Source organism: Tasmannia lanceolata, unplaced genomic scaffold (assembly GCF_043159265.1).
Source record: "Tasmannia lanceolata isolate RefF3 unplaced genomic scaffold, GAP_Taslan_0.1 ptg000029l, whole genome shotgun sequence".
Lineage (NCBI taxonomy): Eukaryota > Viridiplantae > Streptophyta > Magnoliopsida > Canellales > Winteraceae > Tasmannia > Tasmannia lanceolata.
The window spans coordinates 6563992-6582381 of NW_027518706.1; the positions used below are offsets into that span (position 1 = coordinate 6563992).

General features: G+C 37.7%; 1 pseudogene; it reads right to left on the reverse strand.

Annotated features, from left to right (window-relative positions):
• Positions 1–332: 332 nt before the first annotated feature.
• LOC143858986 (uncharacterized) overlaps positions 333–18390 on the reverse strand; it is a 103737-nt pseudogene continuing 85679 nt past the window's right edge.

The following is an 18390-nucleotide window of genomic DNA, read 5'->3' on the forward strand; positions in this document are numbered from 1 at the left end:
TTTCCCAGACAAACTATTATTTCCCAAGTAGAGTTCTTGTAAGTTCTGGAGCATCCCAATTGAAGTGGGTATAGAACCAGTGATGAAGGTATCATATATACCCAAATTTTGTAAGTTGATGAGATTCCCGATCTGATTAGGGATGTTGCCAGAAATTTGGTTTTGTCCTATTGCCAACAGATAAAGGTGAGTTGAGAGATTGGCTATGGAATTGGGAAATAGGCCAACAAAATGATTTCTTTGTATGGACAACATATTTAGGTTACTACAGTTGGTCAAAGAAGCGATAAATTTCAAGTCATCAGCTCTACCAAGGCCTAGGTAATTAGAGCTCAAGCCAAATCTGAGTAGATTCTTTGCCCATCCAATATTTTCAGGCACTGGTCCTCTAACTGGTTATCAGACATTTCAAGCCATTCAAGACTTGAAACATTGGATAATGAAATTGGAATGTGACCGGTAAATTGATTGCCTCCTAAAAGTAGATATTGGAGATTAGGAAGAGAGAATCCTATGTTGGGTGGAAGGGTTCCGTGTAACTGGTTATTTGTCACCTCAAAGGCCACAAGAAACGAGAGATTATTATAAATAGAGGAAGGAACCGTACCGGATAATAAATTTGAAGAAAGGATGATCAATTTCAAGTTATTAATTCGGGCCAGGTCATCTGGGGTGTGTCCCACCAAACTATTTTCATTTAAATCGAGATAGATGAGAGATGAAACGTTCCCTAGTTGAGGTGGAATGCTCCCTGTAAGATTATTATGAACAAGAAACAACCCGGATAGCTTCAGTAGAGTGCTAAGTTGGATGGGAATTTTCCCTGTCAACTCATTGAAACTCAAAAGGATGACTCTGAGGTCCCTACAGTGGGTGAGATTGGATGGAATTTCCCCTCCTAAGGAATTATAGCTCATATTAAGATGTCGCAGTCTAAATAGACGGCCAATATCTTGGGATATTTGGCCATTGAAGCTGTTTTCTTGGAGGTGGATTTCCCTTAGAAAGGTGAGGTTGGATATGCCAGAAGATAGAGAACCCACCAAGTTCTGCCCACTAAGGTTCAATACAGTGACCCTTTGATGCCTCCGACCGCACGTGACTCCACTCCACTGGCAGAAATGGAGAGTATGGTTCCATGATGATAAGGCTCCAAGAGGATCACTCATTATACCATCCTTGAAGGAGAGCAGAGCCATTCGATCAGTTTCGTTTCCTAGTAGGGTGGTGAAGGTTGCAGAATTCGAATGTGCTACGTTCATGGAAAGGAAGAGATTTACAGAGAAGATAAATGACCAAAGCACACTTAGACTCATACCTGGAAGCTTCATCCTCAATTAAGCTCTTCTTCTGCTGAGCAAATACAAGATTTTTTCTTGTCTCCCAATTTTATTTCACCTCACTAGACCTTTATATAGAAAGAAATGATGGTGCATTTACTGCTAATTTCATTTTATCTATCTTTCTTCTGCTGAGTAATTTTGCTCTTGTGGAATTTGGACTCCTAATTTCCAAGTCTACCATTTGATTTTTTTTCCCTTCGAAGTGGTCCACAAAAGGCTCACCTTACAAAGAAATTTTTGTAATCATAATTCCATTCCAAAAAATTTCTTTCAAGTGAACTGTATGGCGATTCTTGTTGAGCATCGTCTTTGTCCTATGTAGAATTTGGCCTCCTAATTTCCAAGTCTACGATTTGGTTTTTTTCCCCCTTGAGGGGGTCCACGAAAGCCACACCTACAAATAAATTTCTTGACTCCTAATTCCTCTCCAAGAAGAAAAAATTTGCCTAAGAAAAAATTTCCTCTGAATTTTATTTTATTTATTTATTTATTTTGCAATCCAAAAAGGGCCTAATCTCTCTCTGTCTCTCCACATGCGAATATGATAAACATATTGAATTTAAAATAATATAAAAGATAAATAAATAAATAAAATTAAAACTCACCTTGAGGAAGGTCATACACCTTGGCCAAAATGGAAAATCCAATGGGCGGATAGTAAGAAATCACAATGACAATGCCAAGGGATGATCCTCCGTTTATAATTTAGGTTCACTCCAAATCTCTCTCATTAGACATGTAAAATGACGATACGAACAAAATTTCTTTATTTGTTGCTCGCTCTTATCAATTGGGATAAGATAAAATGCTAAGAAATTAAAGATAATATCAAACAACAACAGCCAATAGGAATGAAGAGATTTTAAAGGTCTCACAACTAACAATCTCTCACTTGGCCTTAAAATATTTTTAATTCAAATTCCACTCATACCCAAAACAAATAGATAGACCTAATTATTTTGATGGCCTGTTCCCCATATCAAAGTATTTATAAAATAAGATTTTCAAAAGCAAAATTATCAGGAATTATTATCAAGATCAACTTATTCTGTGAACTCATGCCACACATACTATAAACTCCTACCACAATTCATATTTGAACTCTGTCCATTAGCATAGTGTAAACATCTTTATGGTGTACCTGTGTGGGTTGAACCTATATTCTCTTCGCATTCTTTGTTCATTGTTGCTTGGATTTCCTAGATTTGTATCAGAGGAGAACAAGTAAAGAAAACACGTAAGAAATTGTTGGAAATAATGCTGTGGAGATGGCGGGAAATAGAATAATAGAGATGGATGCTTCAAGGTGCGATGTCGCTTTCCTTAAGACAATATTCGCCCCCACCAGTAAGTGTGCAAGGGGTACCACGAATTTGCCTCCAAGATACAATGAAGCCCGATGTCTACACCGATATGTTTGTTGACGCTTTGCACTAAGCAGAAAGAAGCCCAAGAATCACCTTTAGAATAAACAAGTATTTGACACCCTAGTTACTGTTTCTGCGAAAAACAGTAAACTAGATTTTGTTTCTGGAAGAAAAATCGTAAACAACAATTTGAAAGGCTTTCGAAGAGAGTTTGTGGCTTTTGAATTTATCAAATTTCAAGTCCCGCAAGTGTATTTCGAATTCCCTTTGCAATGGTATGTTTCTGCTCTTTTTATAGAGCTATTGGTGTCTTTTCTGTCCCGCAGATCCACCCAATGGCTAAAGCCCATAGTGTATTAAAACAAAAGAGAGAAGTGGGAAAAGCTATTTAAACCCTTCTCCAACATTTTTCTAATCCGATGTGGGACTATCTTTCAAAAGCTATTTTTCTCTCTTTTCAAAAAGACACACTTTTACAAAACAAAAGCACTTTGTCTACAAAATACTTTTAAAATCCACTTTGTTTTGAAAATTACACTAACAATCCTCCACCATTTTCAAAATCAAAAGTATTATCTCATTATACTTGGAACTCTCATGCATCATTAAAGGTATCTTACAATTTGAACCTTCACTTAGTGAGAACATATCAAAGTTGACAAGAACGGCATTGTAGACGTGTCTTTAAACTAGCGATTCTATATAGCCAACTGGATACGTTTCACACATAAAAAATTCATTTCCTCAGGTGATTCTAATCAGCCAACATGTGAACTGGCATTGTGTTTGTATCTGGGTGTCATGATGATCTAGAGACTAGCCAAGTCTCATAGAAGGCGGCACCACCTCCACACTCACATAGGTAGGCTTAAGAGTGCCCCTGTAACTACAGCACCCTAACAATATTGTTACAAGCCTATTAAGAGCCCACTACTCAACCTCCTCCGTTACTCATTACAAGTACCAAGCACTTTACCTTGGGATGTTATTTATATAGTGTTTGCAACCACTCCATATGATGTATTTGGGCTCATTGAACTCAAGACTTGATGTCTCTTCAAGCGTTGAGTCAAGTTTCCATCATTGGTGGTCATATATTACTGGCTTTAGACCCATCCCTATTGATGTCTTAAACACCATATCTCTTGCAAAATCTTTTGTTAATGAATCAGCCAAGTTCAGGCTTGATCTCACATAATCTATAGTTACTACTCCATCAGTAAGTAACTGCCTGATAACAATATGCGTAAGTCTAACATGCCTGGACTTACCATTGTACACATGGTTATATGCCCCTTCATAGTGTGGCCTGACTATCACAATGCACATATATTGATAGCATAGGTTTAGGCTGACTATCACAATGCACATATATTGATAGCATAGGTTTAGGCTGACTATCACAATGCAGATATATCGATGGCATATGTTTAGGCCAAATAGGAATTTCTAACAGCAAATTTCTTAGCCACTCCGCCTCTTTACAACAAGAGGCCAATTCAATAAACTCTGCTTCCATAGTGAAAGTAGTTATGCAAGTCTGCTTCTTAGAAGCCCAGGAGAAAGCTCCATCACTAAGAGTGAATATCCATCCACTCGTTGATTAATGATCATCATGCTCAGTTAACCAAATGGCATCTGTATATCATTGTAATGCCAGAGGATACCCACTATAGTTCAACCTATAGTCTATAGTGCCTTTTAGATAGTTCAGTATCCTATTTATAGCATTCCAATGTATATAACCAGGATTACTAGTAAACCTACTTAGTTTTCCTACTGAGAATGCAATATCAGGTCTAGTGCATGTCATAGCATACATTAAACTACCTATGACACTAGCATACTTTAATTGAGAAATAGACCTACTAGTGTTAAGATATAGTTTTACATTTGAATCAAAAGGTGATGAAACTGGAGTGCAATAAAGGTGATGATGATGCATTTACTAACAACTACATTTTATCTAGGGAAATGATTTCAACACAACCATGTTTTGATACAAGACACTCAAGTTTCTTGTCTTTTAGTATTTGTGAGATTGGATGGAATTTCCCCTCCCAAGGAATTATGGCTCATATTAAGATATCGCAATCTAAATAGACGGCCAATATCTTGGGATATTTGGCCATTGAAGCTGTTTTCTTGGACATGGATTTCCCTAAGGAAGGTGAGGTTGGATATGGCACGAGATAGAGTACCCACCAAGTTCTGCCCACTAAGGTTCAATACAGTGACCCTTTGATGCCTCCGACCGCACGTAACTCCATTCCAATTGAAGAAATGGAGAGTCTGGTTCCATGATGATAAGGCTCGAAGAGGATCACTCCTTATACCATCCTTGAAGGAGAGCAGAGCCATTTGATCGGTTTCATTTCCTAGTAAGGTGGTGGGGGTTATAGATTATAAAAGTAGTATGTTCATAGCAAAGAAGAGATTTAAAGAGAGGGTAAATGACCAAAGCCCCATCTTGGTTGAAGCTCTTCTTGTGCTGATGAACAGATACACCATTTTTTTTGTTCTGCCCATTTCATTGCATCTCACTAGACCTTTATATGGAAAGAAATGATTGATGCATTTACTTCTTTTTTTTTTTAAAGATTGATGCATTTACTTCCAATTTCATTTTATCTAACGTTTGTTTTTTTTTTTTTTTTCTTGACGTTTTCTTTTACATGAAGTTATTCAAACAAAATTCCCTACATACAATTAAGAACAGTAGAATTCACATATCTCCCTCCCAAAACTCTTTTTTTTTCTTGACTACAGTAATTTTGCTCTTGATCGTGTAACTCATGTTATGGAACTAGGACTCCAAATTTCAAAGTCTACGATTTGGTTTTTTTTCCCTTCAAGGGGGTCCACGAAAGGCACAACTTTCAATGAAATTTTTGGACTCTTAATGTCAGTCCAAAAAATTTCTCATTAGTTGACAATTATGATACATTACATCCTCTCTCTTTTTTAAAATCATTTGTTCTCTCGATTATTAGGTCTTTACATTATATAAATTTTGCTCGCGCCAAGCCTTTGGCCCGGTAGGTTTTGGATCTTTAGAATAAATGGAGTTCAAATCTGATTATTGGACTCAAATTGTGTTTATTTTTTAGTCCAATGTTCAGTTTTGGGCTCAAAATCCAAAACATAAACGGGCTTAGAGAATTCCATGACTAACCATTTGTAGTGAACGAGAGTTTGAATACGTGTCAGAAAACGGGTCACAAGGAGTTTAGGCATTGGAGTTACTAGTTAAGTCCCTGTTTGTTTTGGATTTTGAGAATCAGTTTTTAGTCCAAAAAACTGATTATATTTTGAGCTAAAAATCAATTCTCAAAATCCAAAGTCTTTAACAGGGGTCTTCAATACCGTACTACTATAGATAGATACCCCTCATTTTGCTTATGTGTTGACTTCGGTCGAGAATTTCCAGTGTGACCGGTCAGCATGACTCGGGTGGTGAGCTCATTAGTGTGTGGAGGATGCGCGAGGATTGGGCTCTAATGCCTTCAATTTAAGGAGTCGAATATTGGATTCAGGCACAGAAGAGGGGAATTTCACTTCCTCCTTGGGCTCTAATGCCTTTACACAAGAGAAAGGGACTTTTTCCAGTACGACATGGCACCATCCTTAAACATGTCATCTGTGGGACATGGCACCATAGCTATACATATCTCCGGCTGTAGACACATGACCACCTGCCCCATATTCTGCAATTCCACACATCTTTTACACTTTTTGTTGTGATAAAGGATATAAGATACCGGTTAGAAGGTTTGATTTTGAAAAAAAGGGTGAAATTTTAACGAAGAGATGATAGATAATTGAATGATCTCTTCACATTTCGAAACCTAAGTTGCATGGAAGGAGTATATAATTTTTAGAGAAACACATGAGAAACGATTTAGTACAATGAAAGAAAATATAGAAGTTATGTCCTATGTTGCATTAGTATAGGTACGAGTGTCAGAATCTGACATGGGTATCTAGTGTCAAATTTAGTAAACCTCAAAAAGAATGATTTGTAGATTCGCCAAAATATTTTAATCAATTATCAAATTTTAATTTTTTTACATAATAATATTATTTTAACCAGTAACATAATTAAATTTTAATAAGTTAAGTAGATATGATGTTTTATTTCTTTTTAAGAAAATTATTAATAGGATGGGTAAATTCAAAATGTGTGATAATTATAAGGTTGTGGCAGTAGCAACCGGAAAAAACAGAAAAAGAGGTAAAAGAGATCTAGAACGGTCTTAGAGAGTCCTGCAATTTGAGACGTACATGTCCCACACCGGTACTTCACCCATTTCAAAGAATCCATATAACATGGTTTTGGCCAATCAAGTCATGTAAGTGATGAATAGCATTCCACTATGTACTACTCAAAACTGCTAGCCAATTTTGGACTATGATAATTTCTCAACATCATTGTTTCATCTGCACATGCAAAAGCACTACAAAAGTAGATCAAATTAAACCTCATACTACTTATAAGGTAAAAAATAAGTAGAAGTAAAAGGAAAGTGAAATGATGTCATTTTCTAAGTACAAACAAAATAGTTCTAAAAATCATCTTTGATTTCACTTTCATGTTGACTTGGGAGAGGCAACTTAAAAGGCAATTGTTGAAAAATCCATTAAAACAAGGAAGTAGAATGAATAGTGAAAGCCAACCAAAAGTGTCTCGAAAAGGAAATGGCATCATTTTACCTTCCTTTCCAAGGAAAACACTATTTCAGTCACAACATTAATCCAAAAGTCTCGTATTTATTATTAGTAATTATTTTTTAGAAACCTCCTTGACTTATATTTATCGAACAACTTAAATTTAGGATAATTGGCAAAAAGGAATTTAGGATAGTTACCAAAAGGCTACAATCATCCGCATATTTCTTCCAAACCACTGTTCTTTGAAAAAAATCACCAAAAGTTGAAATGTTTGACTAGGAATTATTAGAAACAACTATTTACTAGAAAGAAAGCAAGGGTTCTAAGTGTGGGGAACCATCCTCCACTGAGGTCTAGGGGGAAGTGTAGGTCGTACTCCACACAAAGAGGTTTCAACATAAGCTTTTTCGTTAGCCACATTAAAGACCCAAAAAATGAAAGGTAATAAAAATTAAACTTATAATCAATCATTTTATAATATCACAATGCTACTATTTTACGTAACACAGATTAGTTCATATTAAATGTAACACTATGGAGTTGCCTCATTCTAATACATGCTCATCTAAAAGAATAGGCCATGCTTTACAAAGGGTACGATAGGTTAAAAAATATTTTAGACAATTAATCGTGATATTAGTAATTACCCAAATCTTAGGGTTCTTTTTTGTTGAGAAACATTAGTCATGGGTTTTTTTGGAAATTTACTTACAAAATTTCTCATTATTTTCTAATAATATTAGAGATTTTATTGAATAATTACTTCTTCGAATTTTTCTAAAATTATAACTTTTTAACTATCTACATGATTAGCATTTTCTACACAACTATTTTGCATAAAGAACTCATGGTCATAGGTACTAAAAAAGCCGCCTATTATTCGGGTGACATGTACGAGATCACTTGATGTAAAATAACATTCCTATATACCCTGTCAATAAATATAGAAATACTATCAAGTAATTTTTTTGGTTCAATATGCCAATATAGCCTTTGTTGTGCTACATTATATACCTAATAAGTGAGAAATATTTAATAAAACTCAATGAGAATAGACTAGATGACGAAAATTGATAAATTTTTTACCTAGAGCAATGTACCCAATAGTTCCCTTTAATCCAGTTGTGTTGATTTGATCATCAGATGAGCTCTGAATGATTCTTGGATAAAACTTGGCTACACCCACATGAGCATTCATGTCTTCATCCAAAAAAATGTTGCTTGGCTTTAGATCACAATGAACAATCGGTGTATGGCAATGATGGTGAAGATAATCCAGCGCAGAAGCTATGTCAATTGCTATGTTTAATCTCTTAATGAAGTTTAAACTTCCTAATTGATGTTGCCCATCTAATTTTGAATGCAACCACTTCTCTAGACTCCCATTTGGCATGAACTCAAGCACGAGAGCTTTGAAATCATTACCTCCAAAATCGATGCTTGAACAAGAAGTTAAGATCTTCGCAAGATTTCGATGACGAATGTTTTTCAATGCGTTGCATTCAGCTATGAAACTCTTTGAAGCTCCCCTTAAGTGAAGGTTGAGTACTTTGACAGCAACAACATTTTCAATGCGACTGAGGATTCCTTTATACACTGATCCATAACTTCCTGTGCCTATCAAATTGGCTGAAGAGAACCCATCTGTTGCTTTAAAGAGCTCTGCATAAGAAACCCTTAAATGCCGACCCTCCATAGAAGATATGGAAGATGGTTTCTTGCTTGACTTTCTTATCTAGTAGAGAGAAGCAGGGACACACAATAAGAAAATCAAACACACAACCGCACTTACTACTAGGATGATTATTCTAGAAACATGGGCTTTTCCTCGTCGGTCATTAGCTAGGACTGGGCATGTAGGCAACTTTAATTCTGGGATACCACCACAAAGATCATCATTTCCCAGGACTGAAATTGTACTGGCATTTCCAATGACCCCTTATTTTGGTACTTCACCCTCAAAATTATTGAAAGACAAGTTTAGGTACTGTAGAAACTGAAACCCCTCTAGATATTTTGGAATCTTCCCTGAGAAGTTATTGAATGAAAGATCAAGGGCTTCAATGGATGTTAATGTAGTAAAAACTGACGAAACATCTCCTCGGAAGGCGTTACCCTGCATATAAAGTTCTCGCATGCTCTTACAATTTGCAAGAGTGCTTGGGATTTCACCTGACAATTTGTTCCCTGAAACAGTCAATCGCTCCAGAACTTGCAAGTTACCCACTTCTGATGGAAAAGAGCCAGTAAAATTTTTTTGAGACAATTCAGGTCGTATTGATAGCGAAGAAAGGGCAATAATTTGTTTTGGTATCGTACCACGAAGGTTATTTTGAGAAAGGCTCAACTGTAATAGTTTTGTACAGTTTGAAAGAGATAGAGGTATGCTTCCTTGCATGTTATATCCTAAATCGAGGTCGATCAATTGAGTAATATTTCCAATATTGTATTGGATTTTCCTGACAAACTATTACCATTCAAGTAGAGTTGTTGTAAGTTCTGGAGCATCCCAATTGAAGTGGGAATAGAACCCATTATGAAGGTTGAATATATACCCAAATGTTGTAAGTTGATGAGATTCCCGATCTGACTAGGGATGATACCAGAAATTTGGTTTTCTCCTATTGACAACCAATAAAGGTGAGTTGAGAGATTGGCTATTGAGTTGGGAAATAGGCCAACAAAATGATTTCTGTCTATGGACAACTCATTTAGATTATTAGAGTTGGTCAAAGAAGTCATAAATTTCAAGTTGTCAGCTCTACCAATGCCTAGGTAATTAGAGCTCAAGTCAAATTTGATTAGATTCTTTCCCCATCCAATATTTTCAGGCACCGGTCCGTTAAACTGGTTCTCTTCCATTGGAAGCCATTCAAGACTTGAAACATTGGATAATGAATTTGGAATGTGTCCGGTAAATTGATTGGCCCCTGAAAGTAGAGTTCGGAGATTAGGAAGAGAGAATCCTATGTTGGGTGGAAGGGTTCCGTGTAACTGGTTTTCTGACACGACAAAGGTCACAAGAAACGAGAGATTATTATAAACAGAGGAAGGAACCGTACCGGATAATAAATTTACAGAAAGGCTGATCCCTTTCAAGTTATTAATTCGGGCTAGGTCATCTGGGACAGAGAAGCAGGATTCGTACCTGGAGTTGGGGATTCGCGAATCCGAACCGTGATTCGATTCGAATCCCCGATTCCCAATTTTGAAATGGGGGTGATTTAGCTTTTATCCCCCGAGGTTGACCGAATCTGAATTAATCAGATGCCTACGTACCCCTGAAGAGGTGGGGATCAGGTCATAACGTAGTTCAAACTCTCTAAAGAAAATACCCCTGGTTTATATTGTGGCTAGAAAGAAAAGGTTTGATTTGACTTTTGGCCCAAAGGGTTCACAAAAGGATTTCAAAACGTTAAGATTTTGGCTATAAAGGCTCAAACGTCCAAGGATGACCTCCTGGTATTTTAACTTGCAAGCTCTTACATGCTAAGGTTCAAAGACTATGAAAAAAATTTCGAAGAGTCTGGCGGTTTTTCAGGCAAGACTTCAACCATAATGCTCCATCTCTTGTTTTGAAAATCTCGAATCCATGTCTAGGATTCCACAACTCTTATGAGTCTCCAAATGTTGAAGACAATTATCATATTCAGTTTATCTCACTGACTCCATCATCTGGGTCTTGGATATTTCTAAAGATTTGCCTTACGAACTCATTGCCTCTCTTCTTTTTTTTTCTCTTTTTTTTTCTCTTTTTTTTTTTAGACATCAAAATGTCCTTTTTCCTGTAATATTCCAACTCGGAATTTCGCTGAAAACATGCAGTCCAAGTGTTCTTTTAGGGCTCAAAGCTATGATTTCATTTCTAGAAAGTCCTCTCTCAACTCTTCATCAACTCCATTGGATGTCCGATGCTAACCTCTTTAACATTTTGCTCTTTGAACTCATGCTTAAGCCAATGGAGTCTTGCTTTTAACAACACAGGGCATTCACCCGGTTTATCCTTATAGGATCGAGCAAGACTACCTCAAACCCCTCTAAATAGATTTATCAATTCCTCACGTTCCTCCGGAAGTAAAGTTTTGCCAATTCATCTTTTCCGAGTTTCGGATTTCGATACCGCTATTGATAGCTTCGATTTCTTTCATCAAGTGGCTATGCTAGACGCCCTTCCTCTCGTTTGACCTTTTTTCAGATCTCGAGAGGAATTTTGTCTGCATTCTCATCTGAGAAGGGTGTCTTTAGTTATTTAAACATTAAATCTATGAGCGAATCAATAAGATATCCGAGATACAAAAATAACAACTTTATTGAATTGAAAACTTTCAATTGCATTAATGACTCATAGACACGCCTCTATGGGCTTTACATTTGATTTGACAGGAAACAAAAAAACTAACTCGATGAGAAGACTGACAGACATGACATACACTTCCCCCTTTCTTTCCTTTTTGACATCAACACAATATGACTTACCAACTTTGCGAGAGAAAAGTTGGTGTACACTCAACGAAAGACAAACCTAACAACACAGGACACTTCTTCAATAATGATGAACCGGCACTGGAAATTTATGAGTAGTACTCCTTCCTCCATGATATTAATGATTGGGGGTTCAACCCTGGCGCAAATCTTGTCGATCCGGGTTAAGCTGATCTTCAATAACTGGCAGTGGTGATATTCTTTCTGGCATATAACCACCTCCTGACATCTCAAACTCTGACATTCCCAAATTTGTAACTGAAGAACTCCCTAACTCAAAGGTGGGATGAGCGGTGATAATGGGATCCTCAAAAGGCTCAACCATCGAGTTAGCTTTAGTACCAACTGAAGAAATTGCAACATGTCTTGGCAAAGGATGCTGTGTAGCATTAAACCCGGGCCAAATGGGACGATCTCTATCTATGAGGTCTTGGATTGCAAATCTGAGAGAGCGACAACAATTAGTGATGTGACCAGGGCCTTGGTGATATTCACAGTATTCATCCTTGTTGTAGAACCTTGGAAGAACCTTAGGTGGTGGCTTTGGAGCCATAAGTTTCAACTGCCCATCCTTAACAAGTTTTCGGAGAATGACTGCTGGAGGTCTCGGCAATTGAGTGAATATCTTCTTAGGTTTCTTTACTAATTTCTCTTCTACTTCATCAGACTTATGCATGACAATTTGAGATGCTTGATGAGATGACTCAATACCGCCGATCTTCTTGGAATAAACAACAGGTTTGTTATCGTTCTTTGGGTTCTTCACATTCTGTTGATCAAAGGTTAACTTCTCAATCTCTTTAACAAGTTCTTTCGCCTTTTCTTCTGAAGTAGGGGTTAGAAGACACTTCTTTTCAACATGTTGCTTACCTTTAAAATCATCAAGACACGCTACTGCGGCTGGTATAGGAACAGAGACCATAGGAGGTAATTTCTCAACTTCTTTTGCAAGTTCTTCCTCTTTTCTTACGGCAGTGGGAGGTGGCAGATTCTTCTCGTCAACATGCTCCTTGTCTTTAGAACCACTGATTGGTTCTACAATGGCCTGGACAGGAACAGAGATCAGAGGAGGAGGATTTTGGACTACAGAGTCCTCAAAGGTCAAAGAGTTCTCATTACCTAGGTTTTTCAGCTGGTTCAAATCCTCCTTCACATTAGAGAACTCCCTAGATAGGTTCATTACCGATTCTTGCATTTTCTTTAGGAAATCTTCAGATATGGGCATTTTGTCTGAGCAGGGTGAGGGAAAACTGATGCTGTCAACGGGTAAGGTGAATTAGGTCAGACTCATGTCATGGAATTGACAGACACTGACTTTAGTATGAGGCAATCTTATGGAAATGTTATACACAAGTTGAAACAAGAGATAATACAAACACATCTCTCCCTTGGATAAAACTAACAGCAGAACTGTAAGAAGGATCATGGTAGGGTAAGCACATGACTTATCAATAATCCTAAAGGATAGCGATCATACTGAAAATGAGTTGAGTAAAATCCGGCAGCATGACGGCCCTAAAAGGATCGTGGTAGAGTAAACTCATGGCTTATCGATAACTCTGAAAAGATAGCGATCACGCTCAAGGTGTTTATATAAAATTCGGCAGCATGACGGCTATATAGGGTGATCCCTACAACTCAACATAAGGGTAAATGAATAGAAACTCAGTAATGTAGGACTCTCAGCAAGGATACTTGCACTCAAATAATGATGGCAAGATAAGCACACAATCAGCAAGCAGAATATGGTCACCACGGAGATATAATCGCACGAAGGGCTGACCATTAATGACGACGCTTGGTCATGGGTTGGATTTGTGACCAAAGATATATCATGGCTATAGAGACACCGGACAAGCCATCGACCAGATCTAAGACACAACAAAGAATGGATATACAATCAAAAGGGCAGCAAGTAGACTGTGGCCATGAGAGTGACAAGTACAGGCCACCCGTCAGGTGAATCTGAAAGAATGTAAATACAATTGATTAAACCAGGAATCCCCCACTAGAAATGGGTCCTAATCTAATCAACCGACAGAATCATATACAAACAAGAGATATGTACAATCCGATGACGAGATGACAGATTATGGTTTCAACAATGGCAAGGGAAATGCCACCAACCAAATCAAGAGAATGTAGATAGGATGAATTAGACCAGGAATACCCACTGAAAATGAGTCCTAATCTAGACAATCAACTCAACAAATGGTGTAGGTACAAGAAGGTAACTACAAATCGACTCAGCAAATAAGTCATGTACAAAGGAACGACACAACTGTACACTCGAGAGACAAAAGGCAGACCACGGTCATAATAACGATAGAGGAAAATTACTGACCATGTCCGAAGGCTGGGGAACGAAACAATGTGGCTAATGGTTAGACCAGAAAACTTCATAGATAGACAGGCCCTGGTCTAACAGCTAGCAAGGAATGATTAGGTTCACAAATTTTAAATGAAACGGATAACAAGGAATCGAGAAATGGATCATGGTCATAACAGGTGGTGAACAATAACCATCGGCCTGATCCAAGACTGAAATAGTGAACAAACTCTAATCGACGATAATAGATCAGAAAATCTCTGTAGAAAGTAGGACCCGATCATACAGCTGACAAAACAGATATAAATCCAAGATACAGGAATAATCATATGATAAAGATGACAGGGTAGACCGCGATCCGGATGATGACCAAGCAAGAACAAGAGTCATAGACCGAGTCTGAAAGAATGGTATGACTGAAATAGATAAGGAAACCTTATTCGAAAGGATAAGCCCTAATCTAAGAATAATACACTATACACACATATATATACATATATATACACCCTAACCAGGGGCACCAGCCCTAATCTATCTAACGGAGTCTCGAAAGTCTCGACTCGCGACAGACCAGTGAGTGTACTAGGACCGTGTTGTAGCCACGCAAGGTGAGCTACCCTAGTCTACAAATGGGACAAGGCTCCTACCTCTAGGCTTCACATGCGTAAGCAACACATGTTCGTCCTATATGAGTACATATATATAGTGTCCTAGCAAGGGTTCCCTAATTTTGGTTCTAAAGGGAGCAACTAATATATATATATATATATACATAATATAATGAAATAAAAGTAGGGCCCAGGCATTTCTGCAGGGTACTATGCTTATGACCATACCCTTGATGTATAACGCCAGCACACCCAGCATTATACAGAGTATGTTCATCGCTCATCGGCTGCTGTAGAACACCAGCACACCCAGTGTCTACGGCTGCAGCTCCGGCGCATAGCTCGGAAATAGATACAACGGTTCCCTCAAGGCCATAATTGCCCATCTGGTACGCGTCATATCTATTCCCTGGGGCCAATAATGAAAATAATGAAAGAAATAAATAATATGATAATGTATGATGTGCAGTGTGTGAATCCCTTGTTTTAATTACGCACCTGTCTGGTGCCCCTGGATTCTAAGCGAAAAGGTTCCCATTTAAAATGATTTTAACCCAAATTCCTCCAAAGATAGTAAAAAATGGCATTTTAACAGAGTTAGGCAATGTTTCAAGAACTCCCCAGCAGAGTCACCAGCCTGTGGACCCCGATCCGAGGAAGGCGAGAGGGAACGGGTCCCTAACACCCTCTCTGGATCTCCACAACGTGAAGGAGAGCTCTGCCAAGGAACTCTCGAAACTGTTGCCACCCTCACAGCATAGCATGAGTGGTGATATAAAAAGAAAGAGATACATCCTGATCCGGAGCCAGGGCTCGAAACCAAGATATATCTGAAAATAACTCAGAGTCGCCATCCATGGAACCAAAAACAAATGCTCTGTTTGCAATGGATAACCAGAGATACAAAAGGTCTGTGCCTGATGACGAATGGAGAAGGTCCGAAGAGCGCCCCCAATTCGCCCGAGTGCGAACACTTGGTCTCTTATGCCATTTATTATTAACCTTGAAGAGTTTTTAGGCAAAAATCATGTGAAATGGGAACAATCCTCAGGAGTCGTCTACCTAAGCATGCATTTCCTGAGAATACAAATAATAAGCATACACAAAATAAAATAAAAGATGTGCCACCTAAAGATAACTAGGTTATGAGTGACATGCCTAACTGGTGTCTAAGTTCTGGTGGACAAACGCATGCATGCTATGGCTATAGGTATAAGGTCTGCACAAGAAAGTAAGAAAACACATCAAATCATACAATAATAACACAACAAATCCTAAGACTCTAAATGATTAGCCCGAGTCCTCGGATGGTCTGGTATTCATCCAAAGAAGCCTACGTATCCCCGCCTCCACGAGAATCAAGGCAACGTAGTTCTTCGCGTCTATTCTAAGCTAGGATGCATAAGACACCTAGACCTCTATCTTAGACTCGATCTAAAAGACCGGACTAATTATTAAAACTTCTTGAACGATTATTTAAATTCAAGTGAATTGTAGATTTTAGGACACCCTATATGCCCTAACTAAATGCAGGTTAGCCCTAAGCTAATGAAGGTGGTTCCTACAACCTATGTGTAACTAGGCTGTACTTCCTAAGGAAAACCATGGGATCACTAACGCATCTTAGACCTAGTCATCAGTCGGCGATGTGGATCGCCAACTGACCGGACGGAGGCGCTCCTATAACTCTAAGACAAACCCCTAACTCTAAAACAAACACAAACAAGCACACAACAAATTAAAGACAAACTCCTAACTCTAAAACTCTCTATCTAGGACAAACTCCTAACTCTAGAGGAAGATCTTGTTGAAAACAAGGTTTTGGAAGATTTTTGATATTTTTAAAATGGTTAAATGATTTATTCACAAAGGTTTGGCTGGACCTGGGATAAGAATCCCAAGCTGCACTACGTACCTCGTGAGAGAGGATCAAGCCAACGTAGTTCGAAACGAACTCTCAAACTACGCTTCTAAAAGAAACACTCAACACTTTAGATTTTTTAAGGTTTTTTATGTTTTTCAAATGTTTTTGATATTTTTAAAGTTTTCAAATATTTTTGAGTTTCAAATTTCTAATGTTTTTGAATTTTAAAGCTTTTCCAATGTTTTCAATCTTAAAGGGAACACGCAAGTAATACCACAAACTAGGGCAAAGCCCTAAATCTAAAGGGGAAACCCCGAACAAGCAACTAGCGTCTCAAAGAGACGAACCACAACACGTAAAGAAGTGCCCCAAGAACAGAGAAAACGATCCAAGATCCCAAGCAAGCAAAGCTCTAACAAGACTGAGTTAGTCTCTAATCAAAGTGAAGAAAAAGGTTATCAAGTAAACTCAGATTTCCATTCAATTATTATAAAAATAAATCAAGTGTTAAGCAAAGAAGAATTTTCAATTAAAAAATACACAACCTATAGCAATCATAAAATGATAAACAACATAAATTAGTCCAGACCAGCCGCTGGATAGCCTAATAAAGCAAAAACAATATCAAATACTTCTATGCCCAACCACAAACACCACCCCAATATGGGGATGAAATCAGATGATGCTACAGTAATCATCTGATATCATAATACACATGATAATATTTCTAATTCCGCCTTGAAATCAAACAGTACTCATGTCGATAATATCGAATAGAGTAGTCATCTGATCTCCTTCTTTCCTAAAACAATTTATTTAAATAAAATTAAACAAATATGATAAGCTTCAAGATAATCTCACCTGAACAGTCCATTCATTATTGTCTTCAGAACCTAACTCAATGCTTAAGATAAGAAGAGTATTAGAAATATCAAAAGATTATGATAATTCCAATTAGTAAAAATTTCAGTGCATACAGGGGACATCAACTTGTGCAGATCCAAGTGCGAAGCGGTGAGCCACAAAACATAAAGACGGGCTCCAAGTAACCTTATCATTGCCCTCTTGATTTTTGAGCCAACATTAAAAGAAGACCAGGGAAGAAGGAAGAGAAATAAATAACCAAAGATTACTTAATGCTATCACACCAAGATCATGTTAATTAGCATTTTATCACCAATTTGACAAATCAGATGCTTAGCCTATACCATTTTTCAATCAAGAGGTGAAAACAACCAATCAATTCAACCGAGAAGCAACAATCTGGAATATAGTAAGATCAAACCTGTAAGAATATCAATCAGGAAATCAATTGAATCACCCTACTATATTCACGACCTGGGGCCAACTAACAAAATCAGAAGATTTGCCTTTTCCAGTTAATACAGCTAACTTGATAATCCATTCATCAAGGAAAATTAAGCATTAGATTGCACTCAAAAATGAAATTAACACCAAACCTGTAAATTAGTGCCATAATTCCGAGCAAAAAGGCAAACAACCGCCCAAATTTCCACAATACAAGTGGAGTAAAGAATATTACCTGAAGTCTCAAACAGGGATGAACAAGGCTCTGTATTTTGGACTCTTTCGCTGATATGGATCCCGATAACGACGGCCGATCGAATTCCGACAAGATTGCCGGAAGTTGCAGAGGATTTGGGATTGCCGGAGAGTACAGGGGACGTCGGAAAAATAGCTTAGGGGTACATATGTTCATAGAAAG